This window comes from Papio anubis, chromosome 4 (genome assembly GCF_008728515.1).
Source record: "Papio anubis isolate 15944 chromosome 4, Panubis1.0, whole genome shotgun sequence".
Classification (NCBI taxonomy): Eukaryota; Metazoa; Chordata; class Mammalia; order Primates; family Cercopithecidae; genus Papio; species Papio anubis.
Window position 1 is genome coordinate 161134090 of NC_044979.1, and position 16667 is coordinate 161150756.

Genomic DNA, 16667 nt, shown 5'->3' on the forward strand with positions numbered 1-16667 from the left:
ACCAACCTCCACATTTCTTTCTACAAAAATCACTGGGCACAGTGGCACACACCTGTAATCCCAGCACTTGGGGGGCAGGCCAGGAGTTCAAGATGAGCTTGGGCAACAAATTGAGACCCCGTTGCTAAAATAAATAAATAAACAAATAAATAAAATTAGCTGGGCCTGGTGGTGTGAGCCTATAGAGTAGGCAGGCTACTTGGGAGGGTCACCTGAACCCAGGATTTCGAGCCTGCAATAGTGCCACTGTACTCCAGCCTGGGCGACAGAGCAAGACCTTATCTTTAAAATAACAATAATACGCTGGGCACAGTGGCTCACACCTGTAATCCCAGCACTTTGGGAGGCCGAGGCAGGCAGATCACTTGAGGTCAGGAGTTCAAGACCAGCCTGGCCAACATGGTGAAACCCTGTCTGTTCTAAAAACACAAAAATTAGCTGGTGTGGTGGCGTGCACCTGCAGTCCCAGCTACTCAGGAGGCAGAGACATGAGAATCACTTGAACTCGGGAGGCGGAGGCTGCAGTGAGCTGAGATAGTGCCACTACACTCCAGCCTCGGCAACAGAGCCAGACTCATCTCAATAATAATAATAATAATAATAATAATACTAATAATAATAATAATGAAAAGAAGAAAACACCACAAAAACCTTAATTATTTAAGCCATTGTTCATAGATTTCTCTTTGACTTGCATTTTATTTCATCTCTAAGTGATGCAAAACTTTCTGGAGCCTGCTCTGAACAGACTGCACTCCTCCTTTGCCCTCTGGCTTCCTGCTATCTCTGACAATGGGGCAATACATGGAGACAGGAAAGTAGGAGAAAGAAGACTACTTTTCCTTTTTTGCTCCCATTTTCCTTTTTTGCTCCAATCAGGGTTGCCCTGAAACAGCTAGGGTGGTTTCTAGTTCCTGACTGGACTCTGACTGATACATCCCCTGCAGCCTCTTCTCTACATGGCATTTGGAAACATAGTTTTAGGCCAGGCGCAGTGACTCCCGCCTGTAATCCCAACACATTGGGAGGCCGAGGCACGTGGATCACCTGAGGTCAGGTGTTCGAGACCAGCCTAGCCAACAGGGTGAAACCCCGTTTCTACTAAAAATATAAAAATTAGCCTAGTATGGTGGCATGTGCCTGTAGTCCCAGCTACTTAGGAGGCTGAGGCAGAACTGCTTGAGCCTAGGAGGCAGAGGTTGCAGTGAGACAAGATCGTGTCACCACACTCCAGCCTGGATGACAGAGTGAGACTCCATCTCAAAAAAAAAAAAAAAAAAAAAAGAAAAAAATAGTTTTAAAGCATAATTCAGTTCATATCTACAGTGGCTTCTGGTATCAATAAAAATGAAACCCAAAGTTTCTGCTACAGCCAACGAGATGTTATTTATTTGACCTTTTCTCCTACCTCTGCTCTGACACAACTGTCAGAGGCATTTGAACTAGAATGACTCCATCTGGAACAGGGGCTGGGTAACATAAGGATGAGGCCTGCTGGGCTATATTTCCAGGAGTTAGGCGGTCTTAGTCACAGGATGAGATAGTAGGTCAGTACAAGATACAGGTCGCAAAAACCCCACTGATAAAGCAGGATGTGGTAAAGAAGTGGGACAAACTCCACCAAAACCAACATGGTAATGACAGAGACCTCTGGGCATCCTCACTGCTCATTATACACTCATTATAATACATTAGAATGCTAAAAGACATTCCCACCAGTACCAGTTTTACCGGTACAGTTTACAAATGCCATGGAAAGGTCCAGAAATTACCCTATATGGTCTAAAAAGGAAAGGAACCCTCAGTTTTGGGAACTCCTTACCCCTTTCCTGGAAATTTCATGAATAATCCACTCGCTGTTTAGCATATGATCAACAAATAACCATAAATAGAGCCAGCCAGCATTCCTTGGGGCTGCTCTGCCTATAGAGTAGCCAGCCATTCTTTCATTTCTTCACTTCTCTAATAAACTCTCTTTCACTTTTCTCTGTGGACTCACCATTAATTTTCTTGCCCAAGATCCAAGAACCCTCTTTTGGGGTCTGAATCGGGACCCCTTTCTGGTAACACAATCATCCAGAGTTCCTAGCTCTTCCAAATCAAACCAACCCAACGTGCTGTCACCCTAGGGACTCTGCCTGGAGTAGTCCTCCCGGATGGATCCTCACCTGGCTCCAACCCTCCATTGGTTCAGCCCTCTGCTCAAATATCACCTCATCAGCAGGGGCTTCCCTCACCACCCATATAAAACACAATTCTCTATCCCTGTCAATCCACTTACCTGCTCCTTGTTTTTCCCTGGTAGTTTCCCCACATGATGTTTTGAAACTGCCATTGCAAAATTATAACCTAGAAAACTATTACAATGAAAGAGAGCTGACCTAATCAACTTTGTCTTGCTTCTAAACTCCTTGCTGTCCTTGTTCACTCATGGGTGTAGGCCAAATTAACTTTGGGAGGAACTTAGTTTATAGTTTAACTTCGAAACAAAGATGATAACAGCCCTTTCCCAAAACAATCCCCTTTCCTTCCTGGGGACTAGACTGCTTTTGTAGGACTAACAAAATAAGCCAAAAGATGAGAAATTATGATTTAGGAGTAATGCAGTTGGAGGTTACAAGATTCTGACCCTCTCCAATTGCTCCTGGGGATAACATCACTATTGTAAAACCTAAGATTAGTGCTTGAGATATTTTGCAAACCCTGCACTTGATGGATCAATAAAATGGCTCATTTGGTCTTCTGGCCCCACCTAGGAACTGACTCAGTGCAAGAGGACAGCTTCAACTCCCTATTATTTCATCTCTGACCCAAGCAATCAGCACTCTCAACTCACTGGCTCCTATCTAGCAAATTATCCTTAAAAACTCCAATCCCCGAATTCTTGGGGAGACTGATTTGAGTAATAATAAAACTCCTGCACAGCCAGCTCTGTGTGAATGACTCTTTCTCTATTGCAGTTCCCCTGCCTTGATAAATTGGCTCTGTCTAGGCAGCGGACAAGGTGAACCCACTGGACAGTTACAGTTTTACATGTTTGTTTACCCGTTTATTATTCATTTCTCCCAACTAGAATAAAACTCCAAAAGGGTAGGAGCTTTACTATTTCATTCATTGCCTTATCCCCATTGCCTGGAACAGTTTCTGAGACAGGACTCATGGGAAAAGGATCAGTGGGAAGTGGAAAGAGATGGTATCAGTTTCAAGTATGATGATTTTCAAGTTGCCCCTTGAATATTCCTGTGGACATACCCAGTTGACAGCCAGAGACACTTGAGTCTGGAGCTAATGGAAGACATGTAGTTAGTTGAATTAGATTTGATTAAAGCTATAGGCTTAGATGAGAACATTCAGGAATAGTTCATAGAAAGAGAGGCGAGTCATGATAAAATTGTACAAGACATAATATTAAAGAGAGATATTGATACAATGATAGAGGCAGGAGGCAAAGAAATTCCAGGCAGACAGGGACAGGTCCCTGGAAAAACTCTGCCTTCAAGCTGAAAAGCCTGAAACCCATGACCCACAGTGAGAACTTCTATCCGTTTTCCTGCTTAAATGTTGCCTTTTCCTAAACTACCCATGACCCCCCTCACCCCCCATCCTGTGGCTATAAAGACCCCAGACTCAGTCAGAGAGAAGGGGAGAAGTGGCTGGATGTCAGAGAGAAGTGACTTGACTTCAGAGGGATGGCTTGATGGCTTGACTTCAGAGAAGAGTCTGGATAGAGATGGCTGGACTTAAGGGGATGATTACCTGCCCATCTCATCCCCTTTCTAGCTCCCCTTTCCCTACGAGCCACTTTCTTTGTTTAATAAAATCTTCTGCATTCACCATCCTTCAACTCGTTCATGCAACCTCATTTTCCCTGGAAGCCAGACAAGAGCTTGAGAGCCATGACTGCAGACAACCAAAAAAGGGCTGTCACACTGGCCTTTTGCCCTTGGTGGTTGAAGGCAACTGCCTCACGTGATGAGGCAAAGGGCCCACTGAACTGTTAACATTTAAGCCGTCCATGGACAGCAGAGCTGAAATAGCACTGTAACATGTCCTCTGGGGCTTCAGGGGTCTCAGGTAGCCCCACCTGGATGCTGTCATGGGGCCTGCACAGAGTTTGCTCCTGCTGGGACCTGAAAGCAGCTGGCCAGATCCTGTATTTGCTCGCCTACTTGCTTCCTCCCACAAGGCGTTGAGTGTGGCAAGCTGAGTAAATGGAGTTTGTTTCTGCCAACCCTCAAAAGCGCTCCCTCTGGTTCCTGCACCTCTTCACTCATATTCTCCCTCCTGCGAGGGGTAGAAAGAGGTGGGCTGAGTAAACAACATGCCTCTGTCTTGAGTTCCCCAAAGGGGTCAAGAAAATATCCTCCTTTAATATCAGAGGGGCTATGCAGCAATGTTATCAGATCAGAGAGAAGTGGTGCCTCAGAAGTCCCGAGAGAAAAAATTGTCCAGGGGAAGGTGACTCAATGCCACAGAGAAGACAGGTGAGATCAGGTTTAAACCTGCCCTTTTGGTTTGGTAACTAGGGAATGTAAGCCAAGAATAAAATTCTAAGCCCTTCCAGCTGACTGATGGACCCCTTCCCCCCAGTCTCTGCCAAGGGCATTCCAAAGAATCATGAAAAACTAGTACAGGCCATGATGGGAAGGAAGTGTTGGACATACCTCATTATACCCTCCTCCCTTTGGACTTCAGACATGACTAACCAGCACTAACATTAAAACAGCAATCTTAGGACTGACAAAATAAACTCCTTGTAGCAATAAAATACCAACATGACAGATGGCAGGCCCTGAAAGAAATCAAAGTATTTTACCTGCAAACATATTTCGTTGACATATTTTGAAATGGCCCGGTAAAACTGTATCTTATGGGGAAAATCTACATTCTGTAGAGAATCACTTTCCATTTCCAGGTCTTTTCCCTGATCCAGGAGGGAATTAACTAAGAGTCTGGCACCTTTTTAAGTCTGATAAGAAACATTTACAGTCTATTATCTGAAGCCTGCTACCTGGAGGCTTCACCTGCATAATAAGAACCTTGGCCTCCACATCCCCTTGTCTTAACCTAGACAGTCCCTTCTGATTTCAGGTCTTTAGATACCACCTTTACTCTTTCAACCAATTGTCAATCAAAAATCTTTGAATTCATCTATGACCAGAAAACTCCCTCCTCACCCCCTACCCCCACAACATACACCTTACATGTATTGACTGATGTCTTGTGTCTCCCTAAAACGTATAAAGCCAAGCTGCAGACCGACTACCTCGGGTACATATTCTTAGGACCTGTGGAGTCTGTGCCCAGGGCCATGGTCACTCATATTTGGCTTGAATAAATCTCTTCAAATATTTTAACAGAGTTTGACTCTTTTCCTCAACAGGAAGCTTTGTCAATGCTGGTGAGGGCCATTGTGGAATGATGAATTGAGAGTTTTGTGGAAAGCCAGATTACCATGGATTGAAGAGTAAACAAGAGGTGCGAGACTGTGGGTTTATTTTTCATAAAGAATCTCTGAAAGGAGGAAAGACATTTCCCAACTATGAGACAGATTAGGTCAAAAGCAAATTGCCTTTTTTTGGTTTTTTTTTTAAGAGGAGAGATAGTTGGATGTTCCACACAGCACTGGAAATGAGTGACTGTTGCTGAGGACACTGGCCAAGGCCGACTTGGAAGGCCTCTGCACTCTACATGGGCACCATTTCCAGACTTGCTGCTGCGCAAATCTGGGTTCATAGAGGTGCCTTGCTGAGTCTCTGGCACTGGTATGGATCGGAAAAGTCTTTTCAGTAAGTCCTCTTTTGAGACATGAATTGAAAGCACCATAGAAACAATGGACCCTCCTCCTGTGCTCTGAAGCAGGCCTAGTCCCGGACTCCCTAAGTTACTGGGTGGAAGCCAGTCCTCTCTCCAATTTTGCAGATTTGCTATCTAAAGAATTTGCAGGCCAGGCGCGGTGGCTCACGCCTGTAATCCCAGCACTTTGGGAGGCTGAGGCGGATGGATCACGGGGTCAGGAGATTGAGACCATCCTGGCCAACACGGTGAAATCCCATCTGTACTAAAAATACAAAAACTTAGCCGGGCATCGTGGTGGGTGCCTGTAGTCCCAGCTACTCAGGACCATGGGTGCCTGTAGTCCCAGCTACTCGGGAGGCTGAGGCAGGAGAATGGCGTGAACCCGGGAGGTGGAGCTTGCAGTGAGTAGAGATCGCACCACTGCACTCCAGTCTGGGTGACAGAGCGAGACTCCGTCTCAAAAAAAAAAAAAAAAAAAAAAGAATTTGCAAAACCTTATACATTCCTCTTTTAATGTGTTTCTTACAAGCTGCAGGTCATATTAAAAGAAGATCCTTGCAACAGACAGATTGGTATAGTCCAGAGTTTCCCAGGGTAAACACACAAGCCAAGCTTTAACAGCACCAGGTTAGGGTAAATAAAAATTTTGAAAGGAGCAAACTTGATTTTGTTTCAAAATGTCATAGTTTAATGAGAAATTTGAGCCTTGGTGACTGTCTTAACCCTTTTCTTGTGAATATTGACGATATGCCTTGATCCATCGTATGCCATGGGTACATGATACTTTCACGAATCTATGGTGGTGAAAATTGTCTCTTTATAATGTGTTGTATACTGGTAATCTGAGACTGGAAGACTTGTGGATGTGGTAAAAATCAGTCTTTGTGGTTGGCCACATTTTTTTTCTTTGGCCTCTAGCAACTGCACCCTGTGTGTGTTGGCATAAGAACAGTGTGGATCCATCACCTTACTGGCTTGTCAGCAATTACATAAGAGAGCTCCACTTTCACTGAGAGTAACAATATTAATTTCTTCTGCGGACTTTTCTGGAAAAGAAACCCAACTTTAAGCAAAAAGCAGTGATCTAATTTGGAAGCAATACCTAGCAGAAAGTGTATTCATTTCCTAGGGCTGCCATAAAAAAAAAAATCACCACAAACTGTGTGGCTTCACACAACAGAAATGTATTCTTTCCCAATTAGAGAGGCCAGAAGTCCAAAATCAAGGTGTTGACAAGGTTGGTTCATTCTGGAGGCTCTGAGGGAGAATCTGTTCCATGCCTCTCTCCCAGCTTCTGGTGGTTGCCAGCAATTCTTGGTGCTCCTTGGCTTGCTGATGCCTGACTCCAAATCTCTATCTCCATCACGTGGCATTCTGTCTGGATGTCTCTGTGTCCCTGTCTCCACAGGGCCTTCACATGACACCAGTCATGGAACTAGGGTCCATTCTAATCCAGTACAACCTCATCTTAACTTAGTTACATCTGCAAAGACCCTATTTCCAAATAAATTCCCATCTACTTGAACTGGGGGTTAGGGCTTCAACATATCTTTTCATGGCAGACGCAACTCAATCAAGAACAGGAGGCTATTGAGAAATAGGTATTTAGAAGAGCTCAGTAAGAATCCACACTTAGCATACAAGGAAGGAACATGGTATGCTGAGTAGTGAATTTTTGCTTTTATGTATTCAAGCTATGGTAAAAGCTGGGATCCCTCTGAGGAAATTAAAAAAAAAAATCCCACAGACTTTGATAGAGCCTGAAATTTTTGGTAGTGGAAAGCAGATTAGCCCACTCTGTCTAGCATGTATAGCACTTTTCCTTTTTTTAAATTGGATAAACCTGACCTGGAAACTAGAAATCTCAGTTGAAAGCCATAAACCATTTAGAAGTAGTCAGAATTATAGTCATTTTCAATACACCATACCCTGTAAGAAGAGCATCTCCTTAAGCATAATATCCAACTCTCAGACTATCCTTTTATAGACCTTGAGGCTGCAGAGGCATTTTCTTGATGGATTCCATGGTACTGGAAACTCTTCAGAATCTGCATAGCTTATTTTGGGAAATTTGCCAGACCTTAGCCTTTTAAATTTGTGTAATTTACATGATGAATAGTTTATTGAATATGAAAGTCTATCAAAATAAACCAAATATTTCTTTCCTTATGGTTAGAATACCTGTAGTTTGTCTCTCCAAGTTAGGCATTACATTATGTTTCCTCTGTGTTCATTTCATTTTATAATTTAAAAAAAATTATAGTGTATTACTGTCTATCTGTGCCATTATTTTCCTTGAGTTTAAAGATGTCACATCAGACAGAACTCTTTTTCGAACTGAATCTCTATCACTGGGGACCTGCACGTTTTGAAGCTGGCTAGGACTAAACATTTTCTTCATACCAGCTGTCACAAATAATTCAGTCTGCTAAATTCCAATACCCTGACAGAATGGGTGAGCAGTCCCTTGAAAAAAGAATTTTAAATATCAGTCTATTCCCTTTTATATCAGTGTTCAGAAATTCCAATGAAAACATTTGGGGAAGCAGACAAAATTGGTAATAATGGAATTAGAGAGTGCTTTCCACATGCCTATTTTCTGTTGATCTGCATTTAGGTGGAGGTTAGAACTCAATCCCTAAGTCTTGAAAGCTTGGTGTTTGCAGAGCAATGTACTGAAACTATGGGTCCCTGCCCTCAGGAATCTTACTGACTCACCCCTCAAGAAGAAACCAATAGTACTAGTAACAACAAAATGCTGGAGACTGTATTAGTTTCTTTTTGCTGCTGTAACAAAGTACCACAGATTTAGTGGCTTAAAACAACACAAAATCTTTATCTTACAGTTCTGGGGATGAGAAGTCTGATGTGGTCTCACTAGGCTAAAAATGAAGGTATTGGCATAACTGGATTCATTCTGGAGTGCTCTACAGGATTGTACGTTTTCTTGACTCTTCCAGCTTCTAGATGTGTCACATTACTTGACTCATGGACCCATCTCAACTTTAAAACCAGCAATGGTTGACCAAGTCTTTCTGATGTTGCGTCACTCTGACACTGACTTCTGCCCCCCCTCTTCCACTTTTAAGGACCCTTGTGATTATAGGGCCACCCAGGTAATCCAGGATAATCGCTTTATCTTAAGGCCAGCCGATTGGCAATTTTAATTCTATCTGTAACCTTAATTCTCACTTACTACATAGCCTAACATAGTCGCAGGTTCTGGGGATTAGGATGTGGACATCTTGGGAGGTTGTTTTTTCTATTTACCACAGAAGAGAGTAAATGTATCCCAGAGGTCAGTCATGTATCCTCTTCTGATCAGAAAGGTAGGAGGCTTTGTTCTGAACTGTGCTGCTCTGTAAATATATTTTACTGAGTCATTCTGGCACTGAGTGCAGTGAGAGACAATGCAAATCTCAAACCGTATCCAATTTCTGCCTCATTATTGTTACCAAAATGCCAGGATCCTGCTGCTCACCACACAGAAAGCCAATCACTGAGACAAGGAGTATTACCAGGGAAGAAGGCTTTAATTGGGTTCTGCTGCCAAGAAGATGGGATCTAAGTCTCAAACTGGGGGTTTATATAGCAGGGAAGGAATGTAGCTACATCTGCGGTATTAGTTTATTCTCTCATTGCTACAAAGAACTACCCAGCCAGGCACGGTGGCTCACAGCTGTAATCCTAGCAGTTTGGGAGGCCAAGGCAGGTGGATCATTTGAGGTCAGGAGTTTGAGACCAGCTTGGCTAACATGGTGAAACTCCATCTCTATTAAAAATACAAAAATAAACCAGGGGTGGTAGTGGGCACCTGTAGTCAGTCCCAGCTACTTAGGAGACTGAAGCAGAAGAATTGCTTGAATCCAGGTGATGCAGGTTGCAGTCAGCCGAGATCATGCCACTGCACTCCAGTCTGGGCAACAGAGTGAGACTCTGTCTTAAAAAAAATAAATAAATAAACAAATAAATAACTACCTGAGACTGGGTAATTTATAAAGAAAAGAGACTTAATTGGCTCATAGTTCCACAGGTTGTACAGGAAGCATTGCTGGGGAAGCCCCAGGAAATTTACAGTCATGGCAGAAGGGTCAAGGAGAAGCAAGCATGTCTTCACATGGCAGCAGGAGAGACAGGGCAAAGGGGGAGCTCCTACACACTTTCAAGTAATCAGATCTCATGAGAACTCTCACTATCATGAGAAGAGCAAGGGGGAAGTCCACCCCTATGATGCAATCACCTCCCACCAGCTCCCTCCTCCAACATTGGGAATTACCATTCAACATGAGATTTGGGTGGGAACACAGAGCCAAACCATAACATACAGGAAATCAGGAATTAGGGGGATGTAAGGAAGAGGAGTTGTCTGAATGCAGTGATCTGGTGAGTTTCAATTTCTTGATACTATCTGGGATGTCTGGTGGTCAGTTTCCTGGGAAAGATACTCAAATTAGACAAATGTAAGTTTCAGGTTTTAAGATCAGGAGGGTCAATTTCTATGTTTATTCAAAAAGATAACAAACATCAGTTCTACAAGGAAATTAGGCCAGTTTCATTATCTCCTCCATTACCCTCTAAATCTGAGCATGAAATTGTCATCATCTTTTCCAGTGACTGGGAAAAGCTAAAGATCTTGATTTTAAATGGCAAATCTAAAGATCTTAAGAAGGGCATCAAGCAGATGCCCTTCCACTCTTCCATCAAGGAAGAGTGTCTGCTTCCTTGTTCATAGATGATGCCTTCTTGTTGTGTGCTCCCATGGTAGAAGAGCAAGGGTCTCTCTCAGGCCCCTTTTATAAGGGCACTAATCCCATTCCTGAGGGCTCCACCCCTCTGACCTAATCACCTCCCAAATCACTTCCCACCTTGCAATGCTATCACCTTAGTGGTTAGAATTTCAACATACGAATATGTAGGAGACACAAACATTCACAGCATAGTAGATATGCGCCACATCAACGCAAGATGTTAACAGCAGGGGAAATGCATGCAGAAGGACGGGGGATATAGGAACTTGTTGTATTTTCAGCTCAATATCTCTATAAACCTAAAACAGCTTGAAAATATAAATTCTGTTTATTTAAAAAACAAACATGCTGTCTAGCCAGTTTCTTTTAGGGTCCAGGTATGGGGGCCATTTACTTTTGGGACTGTGTTGCATAAAGGAAAATTATGTAAAACATGAACTGTGTAAGCTCTGACAACATGTCCTTGAGGGCAGGAGCAGACTGCAATTTCTGAGGCATATAAAACACAGGGTCCTCTGCAGGAAAAGAATACAACAAAATGAAGTAGTAAATAAAATACTTATTTGGAAGAGGCTTTGCAAGTGAGGGATCCTGACACTTAAGCTTCATTAACTTTATGACAAATCTACCTTGGTTTGTGTGTGCTAGAGCACAGAGAACACAAAGAGAGAGGCAAAGCTGAGAGACCCAGAGAAAGGAAATAAATTATTTGAAGGCCTCCCTTTCTACTTTTTTGTTGCAGATTTTATTTTCTTGTGAAGCTGAAATTTGCTACCCATGAGTATTACCAACAACGTGCCCCTGCTAGCTCAAACTAGTGTGTTGGAACCAAACACCCAGCAGACATAATATCTCCTATGAGGAGGGGAGGGGCAGTTGGAACTGGTTCCATTTTGTAAGTGGCACCACCGAGGCAGAAAGCCAAGCAGTAACCTGCACAAGAAAGGCAGTATAGTGTAGACGCCTCAAACAGAGCCTGGTTCTTTGACTATCAGTCCAATGGTCTCTTCATTGTCTTTGGAGGGGAGTTAACAACTTCTGCGAAGGCCAGTGCCTTACGATCTCATTACTTATTCCCTGCCCACATGACTGGTTCTGAGATTCCTTGAAATTCAATTCTGTCTCCGTTGGAGACTGAAGAATAATGAACTGAGAAGAAACCAGGGTAAGTGTCATCAGAAGATGACATTTTTGACAGTATGTCCGGAGGCCGCTGTTCATTACAGTTGCTTATTGAGACCCTCTCCTGCCTTCCACTGGAGTGATTTGCAGTGAGGGTATTTTTGTAACGTTTCCTCCAGGAAGTTTCCTTTCCACTTTGATGTAACAAAGGAAACAGACAACCTTCATTTAAGCTGAATTCAATTGTAGGCTCCTTAAGCCCTAGAGTCAGGATACAATTGGACAATGTGGCAAAAGACATAACACATATCGGAGACTTGTTAGAAAGAATGCATGCGGCAAACGCTGGCCAATTATTCTGGTGTTACCTGGGGTGGCATGTTATTTTAGGCTGTGGCGCTATTGCTAGTGATGGCCGCTGTGTATTTGCTGTCCAAATCCATGGAGATAGTTCAATGCCTTTTTACTATGTACACTTGGCAGCTGCTATCTACAGACACAAGAACAGAATCTCTGAGGGGAGACAGAGAAGTAAGTTATGTGACCATTTTTCTGTGTTCTCAATGCACTCACTGTAGGTAAAAGTAAAGAATACAGTTTCACACTATCTCTCTTTTTAAGCAATTACAAGACGTCCAGGTCAATGCTGAGAGATTTCCAAATATTAGCACAAAAGTCCTGAAAACGGTCTTGGAAAGGAGGAATGATTACCGTCTCCACTGAGGCAGGAGGAGAAGTGGCAGACACAGAATTCAAACCTAGGTCTTCCCGACCGCAGTGATCTGGTGTCCACCCACTGTTTAACCTTCCATCATAGAACTCACCAAATGCCTTCCCAGGTGGGGTCCTCAAGTGCCTGTACCATGTGTCACCTTTGTATCTATAATATCTAGCTCAATGCTTCCTATTTTCTGACACAAGGCCTCACTCTGTGGCTCAGGCTGGAGTGCAGTGGCACCACATAGCTCATTGCAGTCTTGATTTCTCGGGTTCAAGCGATCCTCCCCCGTCAGCCTCCCGAGTAGCTGGAATGACAGGTGTGAGCCACCATGTCTAGCCTCAGTGCTTCTTAAAGGAATTGAATGAATGAATGAGTTGTAACCCCGGCTTTGACTGAGTTGCTCAGAATGTGGTAAAAGAAAAGTGGCCATGTGCATGTTTTGGTGTTCTCTCTCCAGGGGGATTTCCTCCTGTGCTGGAAGTTCTCTCTTGAAAGTTAATGGGTCTCAGCACAGTGCCTAAAGTGAGTTGTGGGTTGGATCCTCTTAGGCAAGAGCCCGTCTGTAGGAATCAACGTTTGGCTTATCCAGTAGACAAATGAGTCTGACATCACTATCCCTTTTGAAGGACAGGCTGTTGTCTCCTTGTCGACAGTGGATCATTTGCTGTTTAGCTTTCCTTCTTTGGCATAGAAGGGCTTGGGTTTGGGGGTGAGGGATTCTGCACTCGGTTAATCAGCTATTCTGCATGGCATCAATGTTTTTGAATTTTTGAAATAAGTCTTGTGGATTCCTCTCCACTCCTCTCCTGTTTAGCACCACCTACACCTTGGTAACTCTGTCTCCTGGCATTCGTTCTCCTTCAGTTTCTCCCCCACATTCCCTTTCTGCTGCCTGATGAATCTCTGGGGGAAAACTACCTCTCAAGGTTTTCCTGTCAAATGTTCCCTGGTAATGAGAACAGAGCTGAGTTTTTGGGTCGTTGCTATGGAGAAAGTGTGTTTTCTCATTGCCCTATTATATTTGAGCATGTTCCCAGTCTGAAATCTGCGGGTGACACTGCATTTGCACCCCCTTTTTAGGTCTATTGTGTCTCAATTATATAAGCCTCGGTGTGCTTTTTTTTTTGTTTTATTTTTAACAGTTTTTATGTTCCCCTTTTACCACCCAGTATAACGGGTGGCCTCACGTCAGTGGTTGAGGTTGAAGACCATGAACCTAACATCTCTCCTGCATTATATTGCATGCATTCTGCTGCCCTTCATGTGGAAAGAAAACATTCAATTTTTAGATTCATGTGAACAATACAGAAATAACCAATATATGATGAACACTGGCTCCTTCCATACTTCTCACATCTATCTGCTATTCCTGTGCTTCTAACTAGTTTCTATTTAACAGTATTGAATGCTCAGGCGTTGATAGATTCTAGAGCTTCACCTTTTTCTTTCTTTCTTTCTTTTCTTTTCTTTTTCAGCTGAATCCTTTCTTCTATGGAAATGATATGAAAACCCGACAGGGAAAACAAATAACTGAGGTGAGAGAAAGGGGCTCAGAGCTCACCAGTGCTCTCCTTCCTTGTGGGGGTCCCTCAGGTTCATCCACAGAACCTCTTGGGCTGGCAGAGTTCAGATGGAAACTCACTCTACAAGTTGCCACAAAAATGAACAGACTACATGGCTTTTGGGAGCTTACAGCTGAACAGGCAAAATGTTATGTGATCAACAAGCAACTCAAAGTCAAACAATGTGCTAGTTGCTTTAAGAGCAGCAAGGTAGCCCCTGAGTGTCAGACAGTATGGTAGATAGGACAGTGGGCATTGAAGATCTGGTCAGAATCTTGATTCTTCAACTCTCTCTTTGAGGAAATCAACTTGAACAAATCAAACTTCTTTGAATCTGTTTCTGACTTGTAAAATGAAACTAATGTGGCCTACTTACTTTTTCCAGATTTGTTGATAGGATAGGCATACGATCGAGTGCAAAGTACTTCATCCAGTGCCTGGTTTATTGTCAAAGAGAGTATTGATGAAGACATTCCTCACAAGAATAATAGCTACCATCATTGAGTGCTTTCTAAATAGTAGTCACAGCACTAGACAGAACTAGGAGTCTTGCACCAGTCATCTCAGTGTCTTCTGTAAGCCTCTTCATGAGAAATCTTACAGATCAGGTCATTAAAATACAGGTTTAATATCTTATTTGTGTATTTACTCATTCATACAACAAATATCTACTGAGCAGCTCTTAAATGCCAGGCACTGGTCTAGTCTTGGGGGACACTACAGAGATCTCTGCCCTCATAGATTAGATGTTGCTTTTTTTTTTTTTTTTTTTTGAGATGGTGTCAGCCAGGCTGGAATGGAGTGGCATGATCTCAGCTCACTGCAACCTCCACCTCCTGGGTTTAAGCAATTCTCCTGCCTCAGCCTCCCGAGTAGCAGGGACTACAGATCCTCACCACCACACCTAGCTAATATTTGTATTTTAGTAGAGAAGGGGGTTTCACCATATTGGCCAGGCTGGTCTCGAACTCCTGACCTCAGGTGATCCGCCTGCATCAGCCTCCCAACGTGCTGGGATTGCAGGCATGAGTCACCGTGCCTGGCCAGATATTACATTTTAATGGAGTAAACAGACTATAAAACAGGTATATTACTTGGATGGTGGTTCAAACAGAAGGAAATCTCTGAGACGACCCTCAGGTTTTAATCTTGATGTTTTTACCTGATGATAGTCAAGATCTGGCTTTGCTCAAGGAATCACTGCATATTTACCCCGAGTTCTGAGATGGTTCTTTCCTCCTGGAGTTCATAATCATGTCACAAATGCCATGTTTATCCATACTTGTGACTTAAGGTCCCATATCATCTCTTTGAAAAAAAACTTGCATGGAGATTCTGTGCTTGTTCATGCTTCCCAATTTAGTCCATGCATCCAATCCAATTTTAAATGTCTTCTCTTCTGGGAAACTGTCCTAAGTCCTTCAGGTCTCCCCTGCTCCTAGTATAGACTTACGTCTATCATAGCAGTAAGACTTCAATACCCCAATTAGTTGTTTATGTATCTCCCTCCTTACTATTCTCTGTGTTCTTTGAAGGCAAGGACCGTCTTTTATTTATTCCCTTTATATCTCCAGAATCTAGCTCATATAGCACTCCATTTTTCAAGCGAATGATAAAGAAAAAGACCAATAAAAGATCTGTAGACATAATATATGCATATTTACACAAATGTCTATACTAGGGGGAAAAGTACAGCTGAATCTTTCAATATGTTTTACCACCTGCTCTGTAGATGCTGTAGATTGGCAGCTATAACTCATTGGTCTCTGTGGTTGGTGAAGGTGGTGGTAAACCTGGTATTTCTAAGCAGGTCTTTGTTTGCATTTATCTATCTGCATTTGCTTACCATGAGCTATAGTATTGAGAAATATGCTTCTAATAGTATTATCCCAAAGTTCTTGCTCTGGAATGTAAGCATCTCGATTTAGATACAGAGAATGACAGGCAATGAAATCTGGCTGAAACGAATTGGCTAATTGGTTTCAGTTCTCCTAGAGAGTGAATTTTCATCTCTGTCCTTCTGTCTTCTTTCTTCAGATCAGTCCAGGACCCTTCTGATGTGGTTTGTCATAACAGAACTGTAATTTAGATCAACCAGCTGAATGTCCCTATGTTAAGTGGATCAGGGATTACTTTTACTTGCTCCTTGCGTGACTCAGTTTTGGAGAACACTCAACTGTTTACTGTCAGAATCTGTTCTTGAACGAGACAGATTTAATGTGAAAAGTTAACAGTGGTCTGTGTCTCTATGATGTTTGCTCCCCCAATCTGTTATGCATTGTTTTCTCAAGAGTCATTTTCTAACTCCCGTGAATGTGATGCATTGATGATCTCTGCTTCAGACTATAAAGAGGGCTTAGAAAGAAGTAAATGCTCGAGTGTAACTGACTTAGTGTTTGGAGTTGCCCTTAATGGGCTCAAGGGATGCCATTTGCCTGTAAAAACCAGCCACCCCAAGTCAGAACCAGATGGAGGTAAGAATCTTGATTTAGATACAGTGAATGACAGGCAATCAAACCTGCCTGAAACGAATTGACTAACTGGTTTCAGTTCTCCTAGAGAGTGAATTTTCATCTCTGTCCTTCTGTCTTCTTTCTTCAGATCAGTCCAGGACCCTTACAGGCAGCTTACAGGCAGAATATTAAGGTTGGCACCTTTCCAAACAAAAGTTCTTTAAATATTTTCCAGCATAGGTAAAGAGGAGAGGCCAAGAGC